This window comes from Apis laboriosa, unplaced genomic scaffold, assembly GCF_014066325.1.
Source record: "Apis laboriosa isolate Shangri-la unplaced genomic scaffold, ASM1406632v1 scaffold4_cov146, whole genome shotgun sequence".
NCBI classification, from domain to species: domain Eukaryota; kingdom Metazoa; phylum Arthropoda; class Insecta; order Hymenoptera; family Apidae; genus Apis; species Apis laboriosa.
Genome location: NW_025223501.1, coordinates 933592 through 947737, shown reverse-complemented (window position 1 = coordinate 947737; position 14146 = coordinate 933592). Strand labels below are relative to the sequence as shown.

General features: G+C 29.7%; 1 protein-coding gene and 1 long non-coding RNA gene across 15 annotated transcripts in view; one reads left to right on the top strand and one right to left on the bottom strand.

Moving 5' to 3' along the window:
* The window catches only part of LOC122717267 (basement membrane-specific heparan sulfate proteoglycan core protein-like), a 154580-nt gene that overhangs the window by 40371 nt on the left and 100063 nt on the right, over window positions 1-14146 (top strand). The gene's annotated exons all lie outside the window — the stretch shown is intronic.
* Window positions 4193-14135, bottom strand: LOC122717270. Its single transcript, XR_006347185.1, has 5 exons — window positions 13822-14135; window positions 9064-9547; window positions 6116-6312; window positions 5227-5502; window positions 4193-4766 (listed from the first exon to the last, which is right to left on the bottom strand). It is a non-coding gene; the product is annotated as an uncharacterized LOC122717270 (long non-coding RNA).

The following is a 14146-nucleotide window of genomic DNA, read 5'->3' as shown; positions in this document are numbered from 1 at the left end:
GAACAAAAGTTTATGATCTTTATCATACGTGTTTATTTAATTTATGAATTTCAAATGGAAATAAGTTTCTCGAATTATAAATTCAACGTTTGGAGAATTTATATTATAATTTCGATATTTATATGCAATATTAATAATTTGAGATAACAGATGACAATCATATTTAATGTCTATCTATCTTTATAATTTTAGTAGTGAACTCAATTCTATGAATGTACAAATATTTGTATAAATATTTCTTTCTACATTTTTTTACATTTTTCACAATAATTAATTATAATAATTCATTCCATCAATTATCATATATAATTAATTATTAGAAAAAAAACAAAAATCTTTGGATTATCAAAGTCTACATCCATCATATTTCATATATATTAGATGATAGTATTAGAATATTTTAATCTATAGAGAAGAAATCATATTCTCAAAATTTCATAATTCAAAACAATTCAATCTTCCCAAATTCCAAATCTAATTAAACAAGAATTATATAAAATTACCTTGATCAAACAGATGCATTCAAAATTCCATTCATTCATAACTTAAAAAAATCCAAAAAACATTCTTTCATTCTTCCATGCCTATATAATTATCCAATAACCAGAAGAATTACATAGAATTATGTCTCAAAGAGAAAATGAGCACGTATATATATATCTCTACTTTCATAATCTATAAAAACATTCTCTCAGATTTCCATTCTCCAAAACACCAATCCTCCATTTCCAACTTTCTGCTCCATTCTCTACCCCAAATTTCCTATAATACACACATACTTTATCAGTCTCACAGGACATCGATTTCTCATCGTTGAAACTTGTATACAGAACAAATTCGGAGCAGAGAGAGAGAGAGAGAGAGAGAGAGAGAGAGAGAGAGAGAGAGAGAGAGAGAGATTCGTGGGACTTTCACAAAGCCAAGCAGCCACGGTGCAAATAAGTAGAAAAAAGAATGGGAGGGGGTAGAATGTGTCGCGAAGCACTCTCGACTACCCTCTTTTCTCCAGGTCCAGCCGTGGCTCACCCGCACAACCGAGAGGCTGCACAGCAGCTTATACCGCGAAACTGCCCTAATAGTCCATTGTCTAACATCCGACCGACAAATCCTCGTCTCTATACCTCGGCATCCGGCTCGACGACAAGTCACTGCCTCTCCCCCAATAACGAGTCTCTTCGATTTCGATTTCTTCTTGTTCAAATTTTGCTCTCCTTTTCTCTTGTGTTTATTTTTTTTTTTTTTTTTTTGCCAGATCTATAATTTTTGGATCGCGAGAAGATCGATTTAGAAGATCTTTCTTATGCGACAATGTGCGAGTATCGTTACACTTGATATATTGATGGTACATATACGTGGATATTTATATACACTCGATCTTTGGAGAGTTGATTGTAGAGGCGAACACGAAAAAATTAGTCGAGACTTGTTTATTATAATCTCTTCAGAAGAAATTGCTTTTTTCTTTTTATTATTATTTGGAATAATTTTAATTAAAAAAGAAAAAAACTAAATGTATACATATGTCTTTGATTAAATAGTTTGAATTAGTTTGAATAGTTTGAATTAAATGAAATGAAACGAGATAGAGCTCTATCTTTGTCGTATTTAATTAACGTGATTAATAGCCTATTTATATTTTTGTGTATCAATTTTTGTATTCATTTTAGCCTCCAGAATTATTCGATTCTATTCAGCTATTTCGTGTCCATTTTTTATGTTTACCATAAATATATGACGATGCACGTAATATTGTGAAAAATAGGTAAAGATCGATTAGCATAGTTTCGTTTGACATTTTAATTAAGAACAGGAATAAAATATAGACCAGATTCTATTTTTGTTAATTTTAAAAAATTAAAAAAGAATTCCATTTTTTCCAAATGATCGAGTATATCAGTTATTAAACTGAGTTTTTATTTCAAAATATTTCAAACTTGAAGCACAAAATTGCGAAAAACAATGAAGGATGATTTCAAAAACCTGTGAAAATTATTAACTTTAAGTCAAATTTGTAATATAAAATTCTAATACTGCTATACAATAACTAAAAATAGTGAAAAATAATCTACAAATTCTCAATCGATCTTTCATAATTCAGTTTCCAACAGCATTCTTAATTTATATTTTCATCTCTAATTCGTGAACTTACTTTCGTGAAAAAAAAGTGCAATTTCTTCTGATTTCGAGCAACCAGATGACACATCGATAATTCCAGCGATCGGAAATAGATACAGAATCGATAAAGGCGAAATAAATGATGAGAATAACTCTTTTTATTTTGATGATTCAAACTTACATGGTAATCGGTTATCCAATAAAGCGGTGACTTCACTTTTGGCACACTGTGTGTACACACAACAGGGACAAGTAAGAGCAGAACAGCTTCCTTTTTATTCGTGACTCGATGGGACGGAGAAAGCACGTGGCGGAGAAACGGGTATGAGTCATTATCCAGAAATACACGTTGCTCGTTTGAGATACCGAATATATTGAATGTCAATCGTTTCTTCTTCGATAAATCGGCCATCATCTATAACCGAGACCGAGATAACTCAATTCTTTACATTTTCTCTTTTCAAGATCTATTTCGCGAATTTCCTTCTTAATCACTCGACAAAATGAAAGTCAGTACATACACGTTGCCATTTTATTAACAATCGATTCTAAGTATCGAGAGGAAAAGAAAAGTCGATATAGAAAGATATCGATCGAGTCTTATTTGTTAAGTTACGATTGAAGTTTATGTTAATCGAAGCGAGATCACTTCATCTCTGTCATTATTTGCTTATCCCTATTTCCGTCTCGCTTCCTCTAACACAAACTTCGATTACTCGATATAGCTTGATAAACGAGGCTCGATCGATATTTTTGTACACCAACTTTTGTTTTCGCCCGTAGAATCTTCCAAAAATATTTCGCATTGTATCAACATTAATATATTTTGGATTAAATAGAAGTGCAGAGGCTTTTTCAATCTTCAAATAGTTTTGGAAACACGATCCGAAAATTATTTTCCGCGGCTGAACGAACCTGAAGTATGGTTTACGTCATAGCCAGGGATGGAGTATAAGTGTGAATTGGGTATGATGAAGACCCTCTTTCAGGCTGATATACAATTTACGATATACAATTTCAAAATCGATTTATTCTTTAAAAGGTTGATTAAATGTCGTGGTAATATTTGAATTTTGACTCGAGATAAATTACTCTAGGCAGAATGGATAAAATTCGAAGTAAGAAATAGGATAAATGATATTAATTTTTTTATTGTTTTTAATTAGGTGTTCTCTTATTTGATGTGGTTGATGAGAATTGATTTCAGTTTCATTATTTTTAAAGAGTGATTTAAAAAAAATCTAATCATAATTAAACTGTAATAAATATTTATATTTATAGATCGAATTTTCACATTTGATTAGTCAAAATCAGTAAATTCATTACAAAATGAAGAAAAAAAAATCATTATAAGTTCGAATATGTATATCTTGAAATTTTTTGAATATGAATCTAGAAATATTTATTCTTTTATTGTTTTCAATGAGACGTTTATGTATCTTATTCGATATAATTGACGAGAGAATTTTTTCAGTTTTATTATCTTTTATAGTTTTAACAAATCTAATCAAAATGTAATAAATATTTCGATCAAATTTTGATCTTTGACCAGAATCAGAATTATTCAATAAACAGAATGCAGAAATATCAATGAATAAAACTTGGTACTTCTTTTGCTATAATTGATAAATCTTTTTTCATTTAAAAATTCAGAAAGAATTTTCTTTCTATTATAAAAATCCTATATATAAAAAAATTTTTTTGATTATTACTTTGATTATTACAAATCAATCTTACATTCTAACAAAAAATCACATAAAACTGAAAATTTCTGAGTTCTGCTAAGAGGAACGAGATTTCCAAAACATTATTGTACATTTTTCTTATCAAAACGCTCAAAAATAAACGATTTGAGTCATGCGTGCACTGGCATTCGACTCGAGGATGATCAGATTACGCAATCGATTATAATTATATTTCTGATGTAATTGTGCGTGTTTCAAGAATGAAAAACATTGTCTTTGACGTTGCTATCGGATTTCAGCGAAAGTTCAGCTTCGTTTCTCTTTTTTCTTCATTTTCTCCAGCTTTCGATGGAATAAAAGCCTGATTTTATATGAAAAGAGTGGCGGAACCGACAGACTTCCGGCAAATGGAATTCAACTTCACCAAGAATATTCTTCATGGACGGTTGGTCGGCTTATTAACCATGTGTTTCAAAAGGGAAAACTAATTTTTTTCGGGTTAACGTGATTCCTAAATTGTGAATATTTAGGACGGAATATTTTCGGCTTTTAGTCACAAATATTTGATATCCAAGATTGTCCTAATTTGGCCAACGGATACTCTGAATTGAAATAAAGGCAAAATTCGATATCAACAGGATGTGGATTATCCTCATCATTATTTTACTTTTCCTTTTAGATGTTTGCGGTTTTTTGGTTTTCCTATGATTTCATTATATCCTGTCTCTCTTAAATTAGAATCTTTGCTAATTGTGTCTTATTTTTATAATATTCTTTCATTATTCTTGTTGCTCTCTTGTAAACCTAAAAAATCGATTATTGTGCTTTTCCATCGCAACCCTTTCTCCGTGCGACTATTTTCGATCAAGCGGAAATGGGTCTCTAGACGGATTGTTTACTCTCGCCGAACAAATACACCTCCCTTTCCGCCAAATCAGGCCATAACCGCTCTCCCATCATTTATCGCTGAAAAAAAAATTAAATTGTGAATTGAGCTATAAAGAATGATTTAGATAGTGTTTCATTAACGCTAGTTTCTTTAATAAGAAAAATTTAGATTATAGTTCCAATAGTATATTCCAATAATATTTTATTAATTGTATTTATTGTAACGAGAAAAAGATTTTGATTTTTATATTTTTATTAATATATAAAAAAAAAAAATAATGAATATAGAAAAATTAATAAACCACTTTTTAGAAATGAACTTAAAATTTTTAAAATCAATTAAATAATTATTCAGAAAATTTCAAACTTTTTAATTGATCAATTTCATTTCCACTATGGATGACAATTTAATGATTCAATTTAATGATTTGTTCAAGCACAAATGAACTGCAATCAAATTGCTGTTTATATATATATATTCTATTTTTATTCTGAATATTTTTAAATTATTCTTATCTATTATTCTTAATATTTTTACCTTTTCTAAACACCTAAGGTTAATGGACGTTCAAAATCACGACTTATAGATAACATCCATAACGTTTCATGTAAATCGTATCAGGATGATCTCTTGGCGTGTAATGTTTTTCTTCTCGATGGCCGATACAGGTAATCACTTTTAACACATCAATGTTTTCAAAGGGTTGAACCGAAAGATTTAACTCTCTTGGAGATTCTTAAATTTATTATTAAAGCCTTCAGTGGACAAGGTTTGCCTCTTTCAATTTTTCAAAGAAAACACTTTCTCAAAGACCTGTGAAAACAGGAAAAAATGATATCTCTATTCCTAATTTGAATTCTCTAGGAATTATCTGCTATTTTTAGATTCTATCAATTGATTTGAAGTGACAAGAATTCTTGATAATTTTGATGAGAAGATTACGGAAGATTGATTATCAATCGATTGAACTAACTAGAATGAGTAACTAACTAAAATAATGTTTCTTGATCCGTGGATGAATATAATTAGTTTCATTTGAATTTATTTATGGAAAATTTATAAAAAAAGTTTGTAGAACAATATAGAAATTTTATGATGGATTTTATTTTATTTATTTCAATATACTAGCGGATATTGAAAAAAATATTAAAAATTCATCATAGTTATATTTGCAAATAATAAATATTTTATATTCGTCATGGTATAGACTCTGAATATTAATATATTATATTATCATTTAATATTCTATTCATATTCTTATCAGATCTTTGTGTATATACAGACTCTTAAAAATAATACATTGTATCTATTTGATCTTTTTAAAAATGGACTTATATAATGAATTAAATATAAAAAGAAGAAAAGTGACAATTTATTTGATTGTTATAAAAATCGTGTATCAAAAAAATATTGAGAATTAAAATACCGCCTGGTGTTTGGAGAAAAGCGTGAAAAATGTGTTCATGCATGTCACGTATGTGATTCCTCTACTCTCATCGAAAATTAATGAGCTATCCAACCGAATTCGTTGGTATTTACTCATCATTGCTTCATCCGATGTCGTTCTTCAATGCCTTCCTCCGATATTAATTCCGATTTAAGATTTAAAAATTATTGTGTCTCCTAAAAAAAAAAGATATTAACATATTTTTTGAAGGCCATATGAAACTTTCTATTCAACATCATGTCGATTTACGATTATCGCTGTCAGATGACTTTATAATTGAAGATATAATTGAAGTATAGTTGAAGAATTATAATTAAAGATATTGAAAATAAAAAAAGAAAGATATGTGTACCGAAATTAAAATTTCTCGAATAATATTTTGATTATCGATTTCTTTATTGATATCTTATATTGATCAATGATTGAAAATAATGATTATTTTACATTTTAATTAACGTTTCATAAAATTTTTCTGTGATAACTTTTAAAATTTTTAAATATTATAGAACACATTAATAATTTAATACATTTTATATATTTTTTTTTTTTTTCAATATACATAAAAAAAAAGTATCATTATTTGAATGACCTTCGAAATCATATTACCTAACAAAAAAAAGGAAAGGATATTTTGATTCAAACATTACGAAAGTGATCATGTTACATTGTTCATTCTATAGAGAATACAAACAGTTGAAATACATTATCGACAATGAATAACGATCTTGTTGAACGTAACAGTTTCGTAATAGTGAACTTAGGGTTGCAAGAATACTATAAAAGACAAAGGAATCTGGATTCAGAATGCAATGACAGGGAACACGAGCCGTTAAGTGAGCCTCGTAATTTGTCGAACCGTCTCAGGTTACATCCAGAGGGGTGAACACTGGGTGAAAATAGGAGAGGGAGGAAGTCCTGGCCCTGAGATTCAGGGGCGAGGAGAAGGGTGGATAAAGCTGTGGTTAAGCGGCATGTTTAGAAGGCGTGCACACTATCTCCCTTGTTTGCTGTAAAAACAAACCTGTGTAGCACTTTAGAGACCCTGTTCGATCTCTTTGAATCGAGTTTTGCCTTTGTGTCAGGGCATTGTAACCTCCTCAAAAAATTGTTAATGAAGATAAATGAGCTCTTTAGTAGCCTAAGTAGTAGTTTTATTAGTAACTTTTTGTCATTCAAGATGTAATTATTTTTTTGGATAGACTTTTAAAGATCTTGTTCAATCTTTGAATCCAGTTCTTTTTTGATCTTTTTAATTTTCTTAAAGAGTATTTTAAGTTGTTGATGAGGATAAGTGAGCTCTTGAGTGATAGTTTAAGTAGCCATATTAGTGTTTGCCATTAAAAATATGATTATTTTTTTGAGTAGAGATCTCTGTAACAAATTTTTTTTTTTGATAATTTTATTTGATGATAATTTACTCAGAGAATCTTTAGACTATTGATGAGGATAAGTGCTCTTGAATGATAATCTAAGTAATTATACTTATATTCTTGTAGATCTTGTTTTAATCTATCATAATATTGTGACTTCTTCAAAGAATCTTTAGATTGATGAAATGTAAGTGTATTGTTAGTTAAATAATATACCTGTATTGAAATTATCATTAAAATTATAATTTTTTCTTTTTTGATATTTTCTTCTTCAGTTCTTTTAGATAAATAAAGATATACACCAATGAAGGAATATTAAAATTTTAACTTCGCAATAGCACACTTTTTTTTAGATCATAAATATTAAATCCATTGATGTATCAAATCTTGTAATACTTCTGCTCCTAAATTAATAAAAAGTAATTATTTTTTTTAAGATATCATTATATTATATGATATTTTTATTAGAATAAAAATCATTAATTTCTACACATATTAAAACATTTTCTATAATAATTATCTAAAATAATCAAATAATATCAACTTCTTCCTATCGAAAAAACTTCAGTTAAACCTAACCTAAAGAGAATATCATTTTATCGGCATTTTGTGAAATTAATTCAATGATTATCTCCAATTTCACGTTGATCTTCACGTTGAATGAAAAGAGTCAATGAAGGAAGTAAGCTCGTTTGAAATTCTGTATCGACAGTGTATCTATTATTTTTTTTTTTCTTTTTTTTTCTTCATTCTCTTTAATTCTTTCACGATAGTATAGTTCAGTTTTTCGAACGTTTTCGACGCGTGAGTGATCGTAGCCCGAGGGTTGGAACGTTTCTGTCGGAAAGTCGAAATGTGTGATTTCCGCAATTTCACCCTTCCAAGAGGATTGCCCGTAGCATTCGTCTTTTTCACATTTTAGGAGATATGAAAGTTCGTATAAGATGATCTCTAGTTTCTTTTTTTCGATCTTATCGCGTCCCCTTGTTCGGTTTACGGCATGAGAATCAACACGTGACACAAGTTGATTCAATCGTAAACGAGAAATTTGAGGTTAGGATTCTTTTATTCTCGATAATAGAATTATATATAGAATAATAGAATTTTTTTTGAAGAGAAAGATTAAGAAGATGTCGCAAAAATAGATTTAACTAGATTATTATACAAAAAAATTTTAAATTAATTAAATTATTATTATGAAAAAAATCTTGAAAATTCGATTCTAAAAATAAAAACATAACAGTGTAACAGTTGATTAAAGCTTGCATTTTATCTTGCTAATACAGATTTTTATCAACTCAATGGAAATTTTCATATTTGTAAAGATTGAAGAACTTCTAAAGTTGATCAAAAGTATTAATATTTGTATAATGTATAATGACTGTTAGAGAATCTAACCTAAGTGCGTGATAATACTCTTAAAAATGCAAATTTATATAAATTTCTAAATATCACGATGTATCATTCCATAGCTTTCATAATTCATAACTTATTTAAGAAATCGAAATTCAATTCAAATATTATTCAAAGGCTAATTATGTTATGAATGTTACTAACCTCAACATCTGACACTATGTATCTTCTTTCAAGAGATCATAATTCTCTTTCTTTCGCAACAAACACATGTACAGAGTAGCTATCCAAAGTTACTGTCTGCCAAAGATCTGCACGAGGTCTTTTCTCGAGCTTGAAAGGCAGTTAAAATGCAAAGGCTTGGTCGAATGAGACTAGCGCCACCTATGCAGCCCCAGGTTCGCTGCTGTTTAGTATTCTACGTGCTGACAGCCCTCTTTTCCACGCCTAACCGTCCACGGCCATCCTCCCACGGCAACCTGCTTCGACATGGCATGTTCTTCACATTAATATAGAGCGGCTTAAGACAAAAGACGATCGGCCTCGTAGCCCTTCTCCCTTCGAGAAAGGTGTACTTGACTGCAGCGCCATCTAGCTCGCTAGCGCGTATATTTTCGTTAAGTTGAAGCCCCTGAAAGTCCCTTAAATTGGAGGATTTCTTACTCCTCCATACGTGTTGAATCTTGACCTTTGAGAGAAAAGAAGAAAGAGCGATTGGAACATAGTGATCCTGACGATCAAAGAGGATTTTTCTGTATGATGTGTAGTATGTACCTTTTATGTTTAGCTTGAAACGAAGTGTAAACGAGTGTATCAAGTGAATAGATATAGATGAAAGGATAAATAAGTATAAATGAAAGTGCTTCAAAGTTTGAATTTGGCATTAAATTTTAATTCAAAGAATCCAGAAATTTAAATATCTAAGAATTTAAAGATTAGAAGAATTTGTAAAAAAAAATCTGAAATATCAAAAATATTTTAAAAGTCAATAAAATTTAATTTAAAATCCAATGGTCCAAAAGTAACCAAAAGATCTAGAACTTCAAGATTCAACTTCTGAATCCATATTCGAAATAACAAAATTATATCATTTGACTTGACAAGGCTTGCTTAAAAGAATGAATTATTTATAATTACCAAATATTGTCCAATATCGTTTAACCTCACAATTAAACTCATGTTAAAATTATCGTTTGATTATTTTTCCAATATCTATTATTTTTCATCTTCGATATATATATTTAGAAAAGAAGTAATCAAAATCAAAAAATCTATATTACTATTTCTATTTCAAAGTCAGAAATTTCGAGTGGTGAATCGAATCAGAGACAGTGTTCTCGCGTTATGCAATCAACACGTGCGTGCAAACTGCACGGCATTGGTTTAACGATATGCAGACGCGCTCACTTATTTTTTTCGGGACCAGTTCTCCGGTGAGTCATCGGTCTGGACTCATTTTTGCACCAGGTTTAACGACCCCGTTTATCTGTATCTCCCTCTTCTGTCTTTCATGTATCTTGTTGATCGACCTGTTTTTGCAATATTTTTCTTTTTTCTCGAAATCTTGAAATTTGGATGTTTTTCGAAATTCGTCTCATAATTTCGTTTAATTTATAATTAATCTTTGTATATTGTATATATTTGAATAATATGTAAATGATTGAGAATATTTTAATACGAAATTAGAATTGAATTTTTATTTTATTCAATAAAACAAATATTCAAAAAAAAAAATAAGATAATATTCATAATCGTTATTACTATTAAGAATGTTTGTCTATTGCTATTTAATACAATAGAATTTAATATTATTAGATTATAAAATACGTAAACGTTCACAACTGATCAGCTGATTAGAAGATAACAGAAAAATGCAAGAAAATTGATCAAGGATATTGACAAGTTGATCGAAGCGGTTCGATATTCGCCACAATGGAAGTTTCGAGGACGAATTTCCCGTTGGCCACTTAAACTGCGCCGACACGTATTTCCCATGCATTTTAAGGATTTCGGACAGCGTGAGGAGCCCGTGTTTTGTCGAAGTATGAGCACGTAGTTGTCGTGAAAGGATCATAGAGTGGACTTAGCTCGGGAATCCCGTGTAAAACTTGGCTGGAATAACAAAGTTTTGTCTCCTACCTTCTTTGCTCTCATGGAAACGAGTCTTAATCGACCTAACTTCATTTTCTTCGATTTTTTGACTAAATTTTTGAAAATAGATGGTACTTACATATTTCTCTTTTCCTTTCTTTCTTCTTTAGATTAAATAGTTTAACAAAAGAAAGTCCTAATTAGATGATTAAATTTATTTAATTGGAATTGGATCGTAGGAATTCAAGTACGTCGTAAAATCTTGGGTGATCTCTTCATTTATACAATAATTTTAAATACTCTGTCCAAATAACTCTTTTTTTTCACATATAAATTTTTAATATCATTTCTAATATGGTAACAAGTTATTTTCACAAATCTTGACAAAGCTTAACCAGATTTTTTTTCCACTTTTATCATTTACATATATTGATATTCATTGGTCAAAAAGAGAGAAGAGAAGAGGGCGCCAAATGACTCAATATAACCTCAACTGACAAAGTTTCTTTAACATCAGTATTGTTTTTAATATGGCCACGAGTTATCTTCACAAGTCTTGACAAAATTCCATTCATCTTTTTCCACTTTTTCATTCTTACTATTTACATTTGTATAGTGAATCGAATATTTATTTCGATTGATATTTCAAAAAGAGAGAAAGAAAAAAGCCAAATAACATAACTGACGAAATTTGTCTTTAATATCAATATCTCTAACAGTAAAATCTTTAATATGATCACGAGTTATCTTCACAAATTTTGATAAAATTCAACCATTCTATTTTTTCATTCTTATAAATTACATGTATAAAATGAACCAATATTTATATCTGTTCATATTTAAAAAAAAAAAAGAAAGAGAGCCAAATGATATAACCTCAAAACAAAATTTCACGACAAATTTAAACGAAAGAATATAATTGTTTATTTAAAGTTTTTCTTCATTCAAGCAGAATGTTGAAGAAACTGCATGAAAAAATTGTTTCAGTTACCTCAAGTAAGTCTTTTAATTTTCTTTGTGTAAAATTTTTTTGCCATTGATATTAGAACGAGATAACAGGGAACAGTAAATCTTAATTGTTAAACATATGATTTTGCATTATCATTGATCATGAACAAACATTTCCCGATATCTTCTTATCTAAATTTCCACGATCTAGTAATCTCATAAATTCCATTAAATAAATTTTGTCAGCCTTGTAAGAAAAGTTAATACGTAACGAAAAAATGTTCATTTTCTCTAAGACAAGTCTTACGTGTTCCAGATATGTGGATTGGCAAAAGGCAGATAATATATCTCGCAGCTTATCTATCTCTAATAATACTAATAATATATCTTTTACGATTCGGTCTTATCAATTCTATGGAATCGATCGAAACGATCCACGTTTCATTACATATTACCAGCTATTCATCAATCATTTACAAAAATAAACCATTCTTTCACCAGAAAATTGCAAATCGTTGAAGCTTGAAACTAATTTTAACTGGAGAATTAATGAGTCGACATTCGTGTCATTATCCTCTATGAAATTTTTTGTTCTCAGTTACGTAATGTTACGTCGATCCTCCTACCCACGCGTGTACCATTTTGCACGCGGAAGTGAAATCCTTAACCTAGGTAATTTTGTTTAAATGAACCTCAAAGTTTCATTTCCTTTCGTATGTTAAAAAATAAATGTATCATAAACGGTCTCGCCGTTTATGAATAATATTCCTTCTTATTTTTCCTTATTATTTCGTATCATCATTTTAGCACTAAATGAAAGCATTGGAAATCGATTAGAAATCAGTTTGATATCGTTTATAAGCAGGAAGTGGCGTATGCGCTTCCGGTCACGTGGTCAAACATCATCTCGTTCGCAAGGAAACGCGACACCCGAGATATTAATCGCGATTAGCAAGATCCGCCAGATGGCTGGTTTTTGCTGGATCATGCTTTTCAACACTGATTGGGCGCCACAAAACGGATGCCACGTGTTGTCGCGCCACGATGTTAAGAGAATGGCAGTGAGGTTAGTACGCGAATTATATTGAGTATTTGTTGAGTATTTGTTAATGGGATCGATAAAATGTGAGATAATTAAAAAAAAAAGCTGTATTATTTTTGAAATGAATTGAAGAAATTTTTTAAGGAATGAATTTTAATTTTTGGAAATTATTACCTGAAAAATTACGAATGTTTAAATATAATCTTATATGATTTAGATTTTTTTTATGTATAAAGGAATTAGAATTTGGATTAATAAAATTAGAATAATTCTCAAAAACTTTAAAGGTAGATATGAAATTATTTTATTTTCAATCAATTTTTCGATTCCTAACATGAGTTGTCTTGATAATTGTCTCCAGATGTTTCTCTAATTTTTATTTTCTCGCAAGTGCTCGTTTTTATCCTAAATATAAATTCCAAGTCATCATGTTCTAAACATGGAAACAGCAAGGGATTGTATGATTCTCTATAATAATTCTGGTGAATCTAGTAGATAGGATTCTTATTTGTCATTAATATACCATAATGGATTCTTGAAATTTGTAATTAAATGATATTTCAAATTTATTCTTACATTTTCCAATATTTTTTAAATTATAAATTCAACAATCAAATATCCCATAAAACTGAAATATAAAAAGATATAAAAAATAAAGGATACTTTAAAAAAAAAACCATTAAATGAAATATTTACAAATTTGTTTCAATAAAAATAAAAAATCATTTTAGAAAAATGGAAGATCGAACAAAAAATATTCAAAAAAATCTAGTTTTTTTAAATAAAGTATCCAAAGAAAGAAATTCTGATACATTCAATATAGTTCAAAACATGAAACCTTTTCAAATGCAAAAGTATCAAAGAAAAGAAATCTTACGTACATTGGAAGATTAACATTTGATTCGTCACGTATAGATTCGTGGGAAACATTGGGTTTGTTATTCGCCTCGTAGTCGTAATATCGACACGGGTGCCGAGTTGCATAAGCTCGTCAGTCGTTTTCTCGCGTAACGATACTTTATCTCGACCAACCAATGCTCTCTCTTTCTTTTTTCTCGCTCTATATGTGTATACGTGTATCGTGTTGTTCCTTGAGGAGAAGAGACGTCGTTGACCCACGATGTCGAATCCTGACCGAATCACGGCCGGTCGAATGGGCGGCCGATCCTGAATTTATATCGCGTGTTTAGGTGAGAATTGGTTCTT